Source organism: Cavia porcellus, unplaced genomic scaffold (assembly GCF_034190915.1).
Source record: "Cavia porcellus strain 051 isolate PalLab524CR breed Dunkin Hartley unplaced genomic scaffold, mCavPor4.1 scaffold_26, whole genome shotgun sequence".
NCBI lineage: Eukaryota > Metazoa > Chordata > Mammalia > Rodentia > Caviidae > Cavia > Cavia porcellus.
This window is the reverse complement of record NW_026947509.1, coordinates 1284763-1298370: the sequence shown is the minus strand read 5'-3', so window position 1 is coordinate 1298370 and position 13608 is coordinate 1284763.

Below are 13608 nucleotides of genomic sequence, written 5' to 3'. Positions count from 1 at the left end.
CGCATTGTATGGGTGTGTGTTACATTACATTCCTTAGTAGGAGTGAGAAAAACATCACGGGGTGGTGCGCATTGTATGGGTGTGTGTTACATTACATTCACTAGTAGGAGTGAGAAAAACATCAAGGTGTGGTGCGCATTGTATGGGTGTGTTTTACATTACATTCACTAGGAGGAGTGAGAAAAACATCACGGGGTGGTGTGAATCGGAGGGTCTGTATTAGGATAGGCAGTGAGTGGCAATGTAGGATGGAGAAAATCACCACGGGGTGGTCAGCATGGGGAGGTCAGGGAACATGCAGTGGCAATGTAGGGTAGGTTTCTGAAAAACATCGGGGGTGGTGCGCATTGTATGGGTGTGTGTTACATTACATTCACTAGTAGGAGTGAGAAAAACATCACGGGGTGGTGTGAATCGGAGGGTCTGAATTAGGATAGGCAGTGAGTGGCAATGTAGGATGGAGAAAAGCACCGCGGGGTGGTCAGCATGGGGATGTCAGGGAACATGCAGTGGCAGTGTAGGATAGGTTTCTGAAAAACATCGCGGGGTGGTGCGCATTGTTTGGGTGTGTGTTACATTACATTCACTAGTAGGAGTGAGAAAAACATCACGGGGTAGTGCGCATTGTATGGGTGTGTGTTACATTACATTCACTAGTAGGAGTGAGAAAAACATCACGGGGTGGTGTGAATCAGAGAGTCTGAATTAGGATAGGCAGTGAGTGGCAATGCAGGATGGAGAAAAGCACCGCAGTGTGGTCAGCATTGGGAGGTCAGGGAACATGCAGTGGCAATGTAGGATGGGTTGCTGAAAAACATCGCTGGGTGTTGCGCATTGTATGGGTGTGTGTTACATTACATTCACTAGTAGGAGTGAGAAAAACATCACGGGGTGGTGCGCATTGTATGGGTGTGTGTTACATTGCATTCACTAGTAGGAGTGAGAAAAACATCACGGCGTGGTGTGAATCGGAGGGTCTGAATTAGGATAGGCAGTGAGTGGCAATGTAGGATGCAGAAAAGCACCGCGGGGTGGTCACCATGGGGAGGTCAGGGAACATGCAGTGGCAATGTAGGATAGGTTTCTGAAAAACATCGCGGGGTGGTGCGCATTTTATGGGTGTGTGTTACATTACATTCACTAGTAGGCCTGAAAAAAACATCACGGGGTGGTGCGCATTGTATGGGTGTGTGTTACATTAAATTCACTAGTAGGAGTGAGAAAAACATCACGGGGTGGTGCGCATTGTATGGGTGTGTGTTACGTTACATTCACTAGTAGGAGTGAGAAAACCATCACGGGGTGGTGTGAATCGGAGTGTCTGAATTAGGATAGGCAGTGAGGGGCAATGTAGGATGGAGAAAAGCACAGCGGGGTGGTCAGCATGGGGAGGTCAGGGAACATGCAGTGGCAATGTAGGTTAGGTTTCTGAAAAACATCGTGGGGTGGTGCGCATTGTATGGGTGTGTGTTACATTACATTCACTAGTAGGAGTGAGAAAAACATCACGGGGTGGTGCGCATTGTATGCGTGTGTGTTACATGACATTCACTAGTAGGAGAGAGAAAAACATCACGGGGTGGTGTGAATCGGAGGGTCTGAATCAGGATAGGCAGTGAGTGGCAATGTAGGATGGAGAAAAGCACCGCGGGGTTGTCAGCATGGGGAGGTCAGGGAACATGCAGTGGCAATGTAGGATAGGTTTCTGAAAAACATCGCGGGGTGGTGCGCATTGTATGGGTGTGTGTTACATTACATTCACTAGTAGGAGTGAGAAAAACATCACGAGGTGGTGCGCATTGTATGGGTGTGTGTTACATTACATTCACTAGTAGGAGTGAGAAAAACATCACGGGGTGGTGTGAATCGGAGGGTCTGAATTCGGATAGGCAGTGAGTGGCAATGTAGGATGGAGAAAAGCACCGCGGGGTGGTCAGCATGGGGAGGTCAGGGAACATGCAGTGGCAATGTAGGCTAGGTTTCTGAAAAACATCGTGGGGTGGTGCGCATTGTATGCGTGTGTGTTACATTACATTCACTAGTAGGAGTGAGAAAAACATCACGGGGTGGTGCGCATTGTATGGGTGTGTGTTACATTACATTCACTAGTAGGAGTGAGAAAAACATCACGGGGTGGTGCGCCTTGTATGGGTGTGTGTTACATTACATTCCTTAGTAGGAGTGAGAAAAACATCACGGGGTGGTGCGCATTGTATGGGTGTGTGTTACATTACATTCACTAGTAGGAGTGAGAAAAACATCAAGGTGTGGTGCGCATTGTATGGGTGTGTCTTACATTACATTCACTAGTAGGAGTGAGAAAAACATCATGGGGTGGTGTGAATCGGAGGGTCTGTATTAGGATAGGCAGTGAGTGGCAATGTAGGTTGGAGAAAATCACCACGGGGTGGTCAGCATGGGGAGGTCAGGGAACATGCAGTGGCAATGTAGGGTAGGTTTCTGAAAAACATCGCGGGGTGGTGCGCATTGTATGGGTGTGTGTTACATTACATTCACTAGTAGGAGTGAGAAAAACATCACGGGGTGGTGTGAATCGGAGGGTCTGAATTAGGATAGGCAGTGAGTGGCAATGTAGGATGGAGAAAAGCACCGCGGGGTGGTCAGCATGGGGAGGTCAGGGAACATGCAGTGGCAGTGTAGGATAGGTTTCGGAAAAACATCGCGGGGTGGTGCGCATTGTATGGGTGTGTGTTACATTACATTCACTAGTAGGAGTGAGAAAAACATCACGGGTGGTGCGCATTGTATGGGTGTGTGTTACATTACGTTCACTAGTAGGAGTGAGAAAAACATCACGGCGTGGTGTGAATCGGAGGGTCTGAATTAGGATAGGCAGTGAGTGGCAATGTAGGATGGAGAAAAGCACCGCGGGGTGGTCAGCTTGGGGAGGTCAGGGAGCATTCAGTGGCAATGTAGGATAGGTTTCTGAAAAACATCGGGGGGTGGTGCGCATTGTATGGGTGTGTGTTACATTACATTCACTAGTAGGAGTGAGAAAAACATCACGGGGTGGTGTGAATCAGAGGGTCTGAATTAGGATAGGCAGTGAGTGGCAATGTAGGATGGAGAAAAGCACCGCAGGGTGGTCAGCATTGGGAGGTCAGGGAACATGCATTGGCAATGTAGGATGGGTTTGTGAAAAACATCGCTGGGTGGTGCGCATTGTATGGGTGTGTGTTACATTACATTCACTAGTAGGAGTGAGAAAAACATCACGGGGTGGTGCGCATTGTATGGGTGTGTTTTACATTGCATTCACTAGTAGGAGTGAGAAAAACATCACGGCGTGGTGTGAATCGGAGGGTCTGAATTAGGATAGGCAGTGAGTGGCAATGTAGGATGCAGAAAAGCACCACGGGGTGGTCACCATGGGGAGGTCAGGGAACATGCAGTGGCAATGTAGGATAGGTTTCTGAAAAACATCGCGGGGTGGTGCGCATTGTATGAGTGTGTGTTACATAACATTCACTAGTAGGCCTGAAAAAAATATCACGGGGTGGTGCGCATTGCATGGGTGTTTGTTACATTACATTCACTAGTAGGAGTGAGAAAAACATCACGGGGTGGTGCGCATTGTATGGGTGTGTGTTACGTTACATTCACTAGTAGGGGTGAGTAAAACATCACGGGGTGGTGTGAATCGGAGTGTCTGAATTAGGATAGGCAGTGAGTGGCAATGTAGGATGGAGAAAAGCACAGCGGGGTGGTCAGCATGGGGAGGTCAGGGAACATGCAGTGGCAATGTAGGATAGGTTTCTGAAAAAGATCGCGGGGTGGTGCGCATTGTATGTGTGTGTGTTACATTACATTCACTAGTAGGAGTGAGAAAAACATCACGGGGTGGTGCGCATTGTATGCGTGTGTGTTACATTACATTCACTAGTAGGAGAGAGAAAAACATCACGGGGTGGTGTGAATCGGAGGGTCTGAATCAGGATAGGCAGTGAGTGGCAATGTAGGATGGAGAAAAGCACCGCGGGGTTGTCAGCATGGGGAGGTCAGGGAACATGCAGTGGCAATGTAGGATAGGTTTCTGAAAAACATCGCGGGGTGGTGCGCATTGTATGGGTGTGTGTTACATTACATTCACTAGTAGGAGTGAGAAAAATATCACGAGGTGGTGCGCATTGTATGGGTGTGTGTTACATTACATTCACTAGTAGGAGTGAGAAAAACATCACGGGGTGGTGTGAATCGGAGGGTCTGAATTCGGATAGGCAGTGAGTGGCAATGTAGGATGGAGAAAAGCACCGCGGGGTGGTCAGCATGGGGAGGTCAGGGAACATGCAGTGGCAATGTAGGATAGGTTTCTGAAAAACATCGTGGGGTCGTGCGCATTGTATGCGTGTGTGTTACATTACATTCACTAGTAGGAGTGAGAAAAACATCACGGGGTGGTGCGCATTGTATGGGTGTGTGTTACATTACATTCACTAGTAGGAGTGAGAAAAACATCACGGGGTGGTGCGCATTGTATGGGTGTGTGTTACATTACATTCACTAGTAGGAGTGAGAAAAACATCACGGGGTGGTGTGAATCGGAGTGTCTGAATTAGGATAGGCAGTGAATGGCAATGTAGGATGGAGAAAAGCACCGCGGGGTGGTCAGCATGGGGAGGTCAGGGAACATGCAGTGGCAATGTAGGATAGGTTTCTGAAAAACATCGTGGGGTGGTGCGCATTGTATGGGTGTGTGTTACATTACATTCACTAGTAGGAGTGAGAAAAATATCACGGGGTGGTGCGCATTGTATGGGTGTGTGTTACATTACATTCACTAGTAGGAGTGAGAAAAACATCACGGGGTGGTGTGAATCGGAGGGTCTGAATTAGGATAGGCAGTGAGTGGCAATGTAGGATGGAGAAAAGCACCGCAGGGTTGTCAGCATGGGGATGTCAGGGAACATGCAGTGGCAATGTAGAATAGGTTTCTGAAAAACATCGCGGGGTGGTGCGCATTGTATGGGTGTGTGTTACATTACATTCACTAGTAGGAGTGAGAAAAACATCACGAGGTGGTGAGCATTGTATGGATGTGTGTTACATTACATTCACTAGTAGGAGTGAGAAAAACATCACGGGGTGGTGTGAATCGGAGGGTCTGAATTCGGATAGGCAGTGAGTGGCAATGTAGGATGGAGAAAAGTACCGCGGGGTGGTCAGCATGGGGAGGTCAGGGAACATGCAGTGTCAATGTAGGATAGGTTTCTGAAAAACATCGTGGGGTGGCGCACATGTATGGGTGTGTGTTACATTACATTCACTAGTAGGAGTGAGAAAAACATCACGGGGTGGTGCGCATTGTATGGGTGTGTGTTACATTACATTCACTAGTAGGAGTGAGAAAAACATCACGGGGTGGTGTGAATCGGAGGGTCTGAATTAGGATAGGCAGTGAGTGGCAATGTAGGATGGAGAAAAGCAGCGCGGGGTGGTCAGCATGGGGAGGTCTGGGAACATGCAGTGGCAATGTAGGATAGGTTTCTGAAAAACATCCGGGGGTGGGGCGCATTGTATGCGTGTGTGTTACATTACATTCACTAGTAGGACTGAGAAAAACATCACGGGGTGGTGCGCATTGTATGGGTGTGTGTTACATTACATTCACTAGTAGGAGTGAGAAAAACGTCACGGGGTGGTGTGAATCGGAGGGTCTGAATTAGGATAGGCAGTGAGTGGCAATGTTGGACGGAGAAAAGCAGCGCGGGGTGGTCAGCATGGGGAGGTCAGGGAACATGCAGTGGCAATGTAGGATAGGTTTCTGAAAAACATCCGGGGGTGGGGCGCATTGTATGGGTGTGTGTTACATTACATTCACTAGTAGGACTGAGAAAAACATCACGGGGTGGTGCGCATTGTATGGGTGTGTGTTACATTACATTCACTAGTAGGAGTGAGAAAAACATCACGGGGTGGTGTGAATCGGAGGGTCTGAATTCGGATAGGCAGTGAGTGGCAATGTAGGATGGAGAAAAGCACTGCGGGGTGGTCAGCATGGGGAGGTCAGGGAACATGCAGTGGCAATGTTGGATAGGTTTCTGAAAAACATCGCGGGGTGGTGCGCATTGTATGGGTGTGTGTTACATTACATTCACTAGTAGGAGTGAGAAAAACATCACGGGGTGGTGCGCATTGTATGGGTGTGTGTTACATTACATTCACTAGTAGGAGTGAGAAAAACATCACGGGGTGGTGTGAATCGGAGTGTCTGAATTAGGATAGGCAGTGAATGGCAATGTAGGATGGAGAAAAGCACCGCGGGGTGGTCAGCATGGGGAGGTCAGGGAACATGCAGTGGCAAAGTAGGATAGGATTCTGAAAAACATCGCGGGGTGGTGCGCATTGTATGGGTGTGTGTTACATTACATTCACTAGTAGGACTGAGAAAAACATCACGGTGTGGTGCCCATTGTATGTGTGTGTGTTACATTACAGTCACTAGCAGGAGTGAGAAAAACATCACGGGGTGGTGTGAATCGGAGGGTCTGAATTCGGATAGGCAGTGAGTGGCAATGTAGGATGGAGAAAAGTACCGCGGGGTGGTCAGCATGGGGAGGTCAGGGAACATGCAGTGTCAATGTAGGATAGGTTTCTAAAAAACATCGTGGGGTGGTGCACATGTATGGGTGTGTGTTACATTACATTCACTAGTAGGAGTGAGAAAAACATCACGGGGTGGTGCGCATTGTATGGGTGTGTGTTACATTACATTCACTAGTAGGAGTGAGAAAAACATCACGGGGTGGTGTGAATCGGAGGGTCTAAATTAGGATAGGCAGTGAGTGGCAATGTAGGATGGAGAAAAGCAGCGCGGGGTGGTCAGCATGGGGAGGTCAGGGAACATGCAGTGGCAATGTAGGATAGGTTTCTGAAAAACATCCGGGGGTGGGGCGCATTGTATGGGTGTGTGTTACATTACATTCACTAGTAGGACTGAGAAAAACATCACGGGGTGGTGCGCATTGTATGGGTGTGTGTTACATTACATTCACTAGTAGGAGTGAGAAAAACATCACGGGGTGGTGTGAATCGGAGGGTCTGAATTAGGATAGGCAGTGAGTGGCAATGTTGGATGGAGAAAAGCAGCGCGGGGTGGTCAGCATGGGGAGGTCAGGGAACATGCAGTGGCAATGTAGGATAGGTTTCTGAAAAACATCCGGGGTTGGGGCGCATTGTATGGGTGTGTGTTACATTACATTCACTAGTAGGACTGAGAAAAACATCACGGGGTGGTGCGCATTGTATGGGTGTGTGTTACATTACATTCACTAGTAGGAGTGAGAAAAACATCACGGGGTGGTGTGAAACGGAGGGTCTGAATTAGGATAGGCAGTGAGTGGCAATGTAGGATGGAGAAAAGCACCGCGGGGTGGTCAGCATGGGGAGGTCAGGGAACATGCAGTGGCAATGTAGGATAGGTTTCTGAAAAACATCGTGGGGTGGTGCGCATTGTATGCGTGTGTGTTACATTACATTCACTAGTAGGAGTGAGAAAAACATCACGGGGTGGTGCGCATTGTATGGGTGTGTGTTACATTACATTCACTAGTAGGAGTGAGAAAAACATCACGGGGTGGTGCGCATTGTATGGGTGTGTGTTACATTACATTCACTAGTAGGAGTGAGAAAAACATCACGGGGTGGTGTGAATCGGAGTGTCTGAATTAGCATAGGCAGTGAGTGGCAATGTAGGATGGAGAAAAGCACCGCGGGGTGGTCAGCATGGGGAGGTCAGGGAACGTGCAGTGGCAATGTAGGATAGGTTTCTGAAAACATCGCGGGGTGGTGCGCATTGTATGGGTGTGTGTTACATTACATTCACTAGTAGAAGTGAGAAAAACATCACGGGGTGGTGCGCACTGTATGGGTGTGTTTTACATTACATTCACTAGTAGGAGTGAGAAAAACATCACGGGGTGGTGTGAATCGGAGGGTCTGAATTAGGATAGGCAGTGAGTGGCAATGTAGGATGGAGAAAAGCACCGCGGGGTGATCAGCATGGGGAGGTCAGGGAACATGCAGTGGCAGTGTAGGATAGGTTTCTGAAAAACATCGCGGGGTGGTGCGCATTGTATGGGTGTGCGTTATATTACATTCACTAGTAGGAGTGAGAATAACATCACGGGGTGGTGCGCATTGTATGGCTGTTTGTTACATTACATTCACTAGTAGGAGTGAGAAAAACATCACCGGGTGGTGCGCATTGTATGGGTGTGTGTTACATTACATTCACTAGTAGGAGTGAGAAAAACATCACGGGGTGGTGCGCATTGTATGTGTGTGTGTTACATTACACTCACTAGTAGGAGTGAGAAAAACATCACGGTGTGGTGTGAATCGGAGGGTCTGAATTAGGATAGGCAGTGAGTGGCAATGTAGGATGGAGAAAAGCACCGTTGGGTGGTCAGCATTGGGAGGTCAGGGAACATGCAGTGGCAATGTAGGGTAGGTTTCTGAAAAACATCGCGTGGTGGTGCGCATTGTTTGGGTGTGTGTTACATTACATTCACAAGTAGGCCTGAGAAAAACATCACGGGGTGGTGCGCATTGTATGGGTGTGTGTTACATTACATTCACTAGTAGGAGTGACAAAAACATCACGGGGTGGTGCGCATTGTATGGGTGTGTGTTACATTACATTCACTAGTAGGAGTGAGAAAAACATCACGGGGTGGTGTGAATCGGAGTGTCTGAATTAGGATAGGCAGTGAGTGGCAATGTAGGAATGAGAAAAGCACCGCGGGGTGGTCAGCATGGGGATGTCAGGGAACATGCAGTGGCAATGTAGGATAGGTTTCTGAAAAACATCGTGGGGTGGTGCGCATTGTATGGGTGTGTGTTACATTACATTCACTAGTAGGAGTGAGAAAAACATCACGGGGTGGTGCACATTGCATGGGTGTGTGTTACATTACATTCACTAGTAGGAGTTAGAAAAAATCACGGGGTGGTGTGAATCGGAGGGTCTGAATTAGGATAGGCAGTGAGTGGCAATGTAGGATGGAGAAAAGCACCGCGGGGTTGTCAGCATGGGGAGGTCAGGGAACATGCAGTGGCAATGTAGGATAGGTTTCTGAAAAACATCGCGGGGTGGTGCGCATTGTATGGGTGTGTGTTACATTACATTCACTAGTAGGAGTGAGAAAAACATCACGAGGTGGTGCGCATTGTATGGGTGTGTGTTACATTACATTCACTAGTAGGAGTGAGAAAAACATCACGGGGTGGTGTGAATCGGAGGGTCTGAATTCGGATAGGCAGTGAGTGGCAATGTAGGATGGAGAAAAGCAGCGCGGGGTGGTCAGCATGGGGAGGTCAGGGAACATGCAGTGGCAATGTAGGATAGGTTTCTGAAAAACATCGTGGGGTGGTGCGCATTGTATGGGTGTGTGTTACATTACATTCACTAGTAGGAGTGAGAAAAACATCACGGGGTGGTGCGCATTGTATGGGTGTGTGTTACATTACATTCACTAGTAGGAGTGAGAAAAACATCACGGGGTGGTGTGAATCGGAGGCTCTGAATTAGGATAGGCAGTGAGTGACAATGTAGGATGGAGAAAAGCACCGCGGGGTTGTAAGCATGGGGAGGTCAGGGAACATGCAGTGGCAATGTAGGATAGGTTTCTGAAAAACATCGCGGGGTGGTGCGCATTGTATGGGTGTGTGTTACATTACATTCACTAGTAGGAGTGAGAAAAATATCACGAGGTGGTGCGCATTGTATGGGTGTGTGTTACATTACATTCACTAGTAGGAGTGAGAAAAACATCACGGGGTGGTGTGAATCGGACGGTCTGAATTAGGATAGGCAGTGAGTGGCAATGTAGGATGGAGAAAAGCAGCGCGGGGTGGTCAGCATTGGGAGGTCAGGGAACGTGCAGTGGCAATGTAGGATAGGTTTCTGAAAAACATCGTGGGGTCGTGCGCATTTTGTGGGTGTGTGTTACATTACATTCACTAGTAGGAGTGAGAAAAACATCACGGGGTGGTGTGAATCGGAGGGTCTGAATTAGGATAGGCAGTGAGTGGCAATGTAGGATGGAGAAAAGCACCGCGGGGTGGTCAGCATGGGGAGGTCAGGGAACATGCAGTGGCAATGTAGGATAGGTTTCTGAAAAACATCGCGGTGTGGTATGCATTGTATGGGTGTGTGTTAGATTACATTCACTAGTAGCAGTGAGAAAAACATCACGGGGTGGTGCGCATTGTATGGGTGTGTGTTACATTACATTCACTAGTAGGAGTGAGAAAAACATCACGGGGTGGTGTGAATCGGAGGCTCTGAATTAGGATAGGCAGTGAGTGGCAATGTAGGATGGAGAAAAGCATCGCGGGGTGGTCAGCATGTGGAGGTCAGGGAACATGCAGTGGCAATGTAGGATAGGTTTCTGAAAAACATCGCGGTGTGGTATGCATTGTATGGGTGTGTGTTACATTACATTCACTAGTAGGAGTGAGAAAAACGTCACGGGGTGATGCGCATTGTATGGGTGTGTGTTACATTACTTTCACTAGTAGGAGTGAGAAAAACATCACGGGGTGGTGTGAATCGGAGGGTCTGAATTAGGATAGGCAGTGAGTGGCAATGTAGGATGGAGAAAAGCATCGCGGGGTGGTCAGCATGGGGAGGTCAGGGAACATGCAGTGGCAATGTAGGATAGGTTTCTGAAAAACATCGCGGTGTGGTATGCATTGTATGAGTGTGTGTTAGATTACATTCACTAGTAGGAGTGAGAAAAACATCACGGGGTGGTGCGCATTGTATGGGTGTGTGTTACATTACATTCACTAGTAGGAGTGAGAAAAACATCACGGGGTGGTGTGAATCGGAGGCTCTGAATTAGGATAGGCAGTGAGTGGCAATGTAGGATGGAAAAAAGCACCGCGGGGTGGTCAGCATTGGGAGGTCAGGGAACGTGCAGTGGCAATGTAGGATAGGTTTCTGAAAAACATCGTGGGGTCGTGCACATTTTGTGGGTGTGTGTTACATTACATTCACTAGTAGGAGTGAGAAAAACATCACGGGGTGGTGTGAATCGGAGGGTCTGAATTAGGATAGGCAGTGAGTGGCAATGTAGGATGGAGAAAAGCACCGCGGGGTGGTCAGCATGGGGAGGTCAGGGAGCATGCAGTGGCAATGTAGGATAGGTTTCTGAAAAACATCGCGGGGTGGTGCGCATTGTATGGGTGTGTGTTACATTACATTCACTATTAGGAGTGAGAAAAACATCACGGGGTGGTGTGAATCGGAGGGTCTGAATTAGGATAGGCAGTGAGTGGCAATGTAGGATGGAGAAAAGCACCGCGGGGTTGTCAGCATGGGGAGGTCAGGGAACATGCAGTGGCAATGCAGGATAGGTTTCTGAAAAACATCGCTGGGTGGTGCGCATTGTATGGGTGTGTGTTACATTACATTCACTAAGTAAGAGTGAGAAAAACATCACGAGGTGGTGCGCATTGTATGGTTGTGTGTTACATTACATTCACTAGTAGGAGTGAGAAAAACATCACGGGGTGGTGTGAATCGGAGGGTCTGAATTCGGATAGGCAGTGAGTGGCAATATAGGATGGAGAAAAGCACCGCGGGGTGGTCAGCATGAGGAAGTCAGGGAACATGCAGTGGCAATGTAGGATAGGTTTCTGAAAAACATCGTGGGGTGGTGCGCATTGTATGGGTGTGTGTTACATTACATTCACTAGTAGGAGTGAGAAAAACATCACGGGGTGGTGCGCATTGTATGTGTGTGTGTTACATTACACTCACTAGTAGGAGTGAGAAAAACATCACGGTGTGGTGTGAATCGGAGGGTCTGAATTAGGATAGGCAGTGAGTGGCAATGTAGGATGGAGAAAAGCACCGTTGGGTGGTCAGCATTGGGAGGTCAGGGAACATGCAGTGGCAATGTAGGGTAGGTTTCTGAAAAACATCGCGTGGTGGTGCGCATTGTTTGGGTGTGTGTTACATTACATTCACAAGTAGGCCTGAGAAAAACATCACGGGGTGGTGCGCATTGTATGGGTGTGTGTTACATTACATTCACTAGTAGGAGTGACAAAAACATCACGGGGTGGTGCGCATTGTATGGGTGTGTGTTACATTACATTCACTAGTAGGAGTGAGAAAAACATCACGGGGTGGTGTGAATCGGAGTGTCTGAATTAGGATAGGCAGTGAGTGGCAATGTAGGAATGAGAAAAGCACCGCGGGGTGGTCAGCATGGGGAGGTCAGGGAACATGCAGTGGCAATGTAGGATAGGTTTCTGAAAAACATCGTGGGGTGGTGCGCATTGTATGGGTGTGTGTTACATTACATTCACTAGTAGGAGTGAGAAAAACATCACGGGGTGGTGTGAATCGGAGGGTCTGAATTCGGATAGGCAGTGAGTGGCAATGTAGGATGGAGAAAAGCAGCGCGGGGTGGTCAGCATGGGGAGGTCAGGGAACATGCAGTGGCAATGTAGGATAGGTTTCTGAAAAACATCGTGGGGTGGTGCGCATTGTATGGGTGTGTGTTACATTACATTCACTAGTAGGAGTGAGAAAAACATCACGGGGTGGTGCGCATTGTATGGGTGTGTGTTACATTACATTCACTAGTAGGAGTGAGAAAAACATCACGGGGTGGTGTGAATCGGAGGCTCTGAATTAGGATAGGCAGTGAGTGGCAATGTAGGATGGAGAAAAGCACCGCGGGGTTGTAAGCATGGGGAGGTCAGGGAACATGCAGTGGCAATGTAGGATAGGTTTCTGAAAAACATCGCGGGGTGGTGCGCATTGTATGGGTGTGTGTTACATTACATTCACTAGTAGGAGTGAGAAAAATATCACGAGGTGGTGCGCATTGTATGGGTGTGTGTTACATTACATTCACTAGTAGGAGTGAGAAAAACATCACGGGGTGGTGTGAATCGGACGGTCTGAATTAGGATAGGCAGTGAGTGGCAATGTAGGATGGAGAAAAGCAGCGCGGGGTGGTCAGCATTGGGAGGTCAGGGAACGTGCAGTGGCAATGTAGGATAGGTTTCTGAAAAACATCGTGGGGTCGTGCGCATTTTGTGGGTGTGTGTTACATTACATTCACTAGTAGGAGTGAGAAAAACATCACGGGGTGGTGTGAATCGGAGGGTCTGAATTAGGATAGGCTTTGAGTGGCAATGTAGGATGGAGAAAAGCATCGCGGGGTGGTCAGCATGGGGAGGTCAGGGAACATGCAGTGGCAATGTAGGATAGGTTTCTGAAAAACATCGCGGTGTGGTATGCATTGTATGGGTGTGTGTTAGATTACATTCACTAGTAGGAGTGAGAAAAACATCACGGGGTGGTGCGCATTGTATGGGTGTGTGTTACATTACATTCACTAGTAGGAGTGAGAAAAACATCACGGGGTGGTGTGAATCGGAGGCTCTGAATTAGGATAGGCAGTGAGTGGCAATGTAGGATGGAGAAAAGCATCGCGGGGTGGTCAGCATGGGGAGGTCAGGGAACATGCAGTGGCAATGTAGGATAGGTTTCTGAAAAACATCGCGGTGTGGTATGCATTGTATGGGTGTGTGTTACATTACATTCACTAGTAGGAGTGAGAA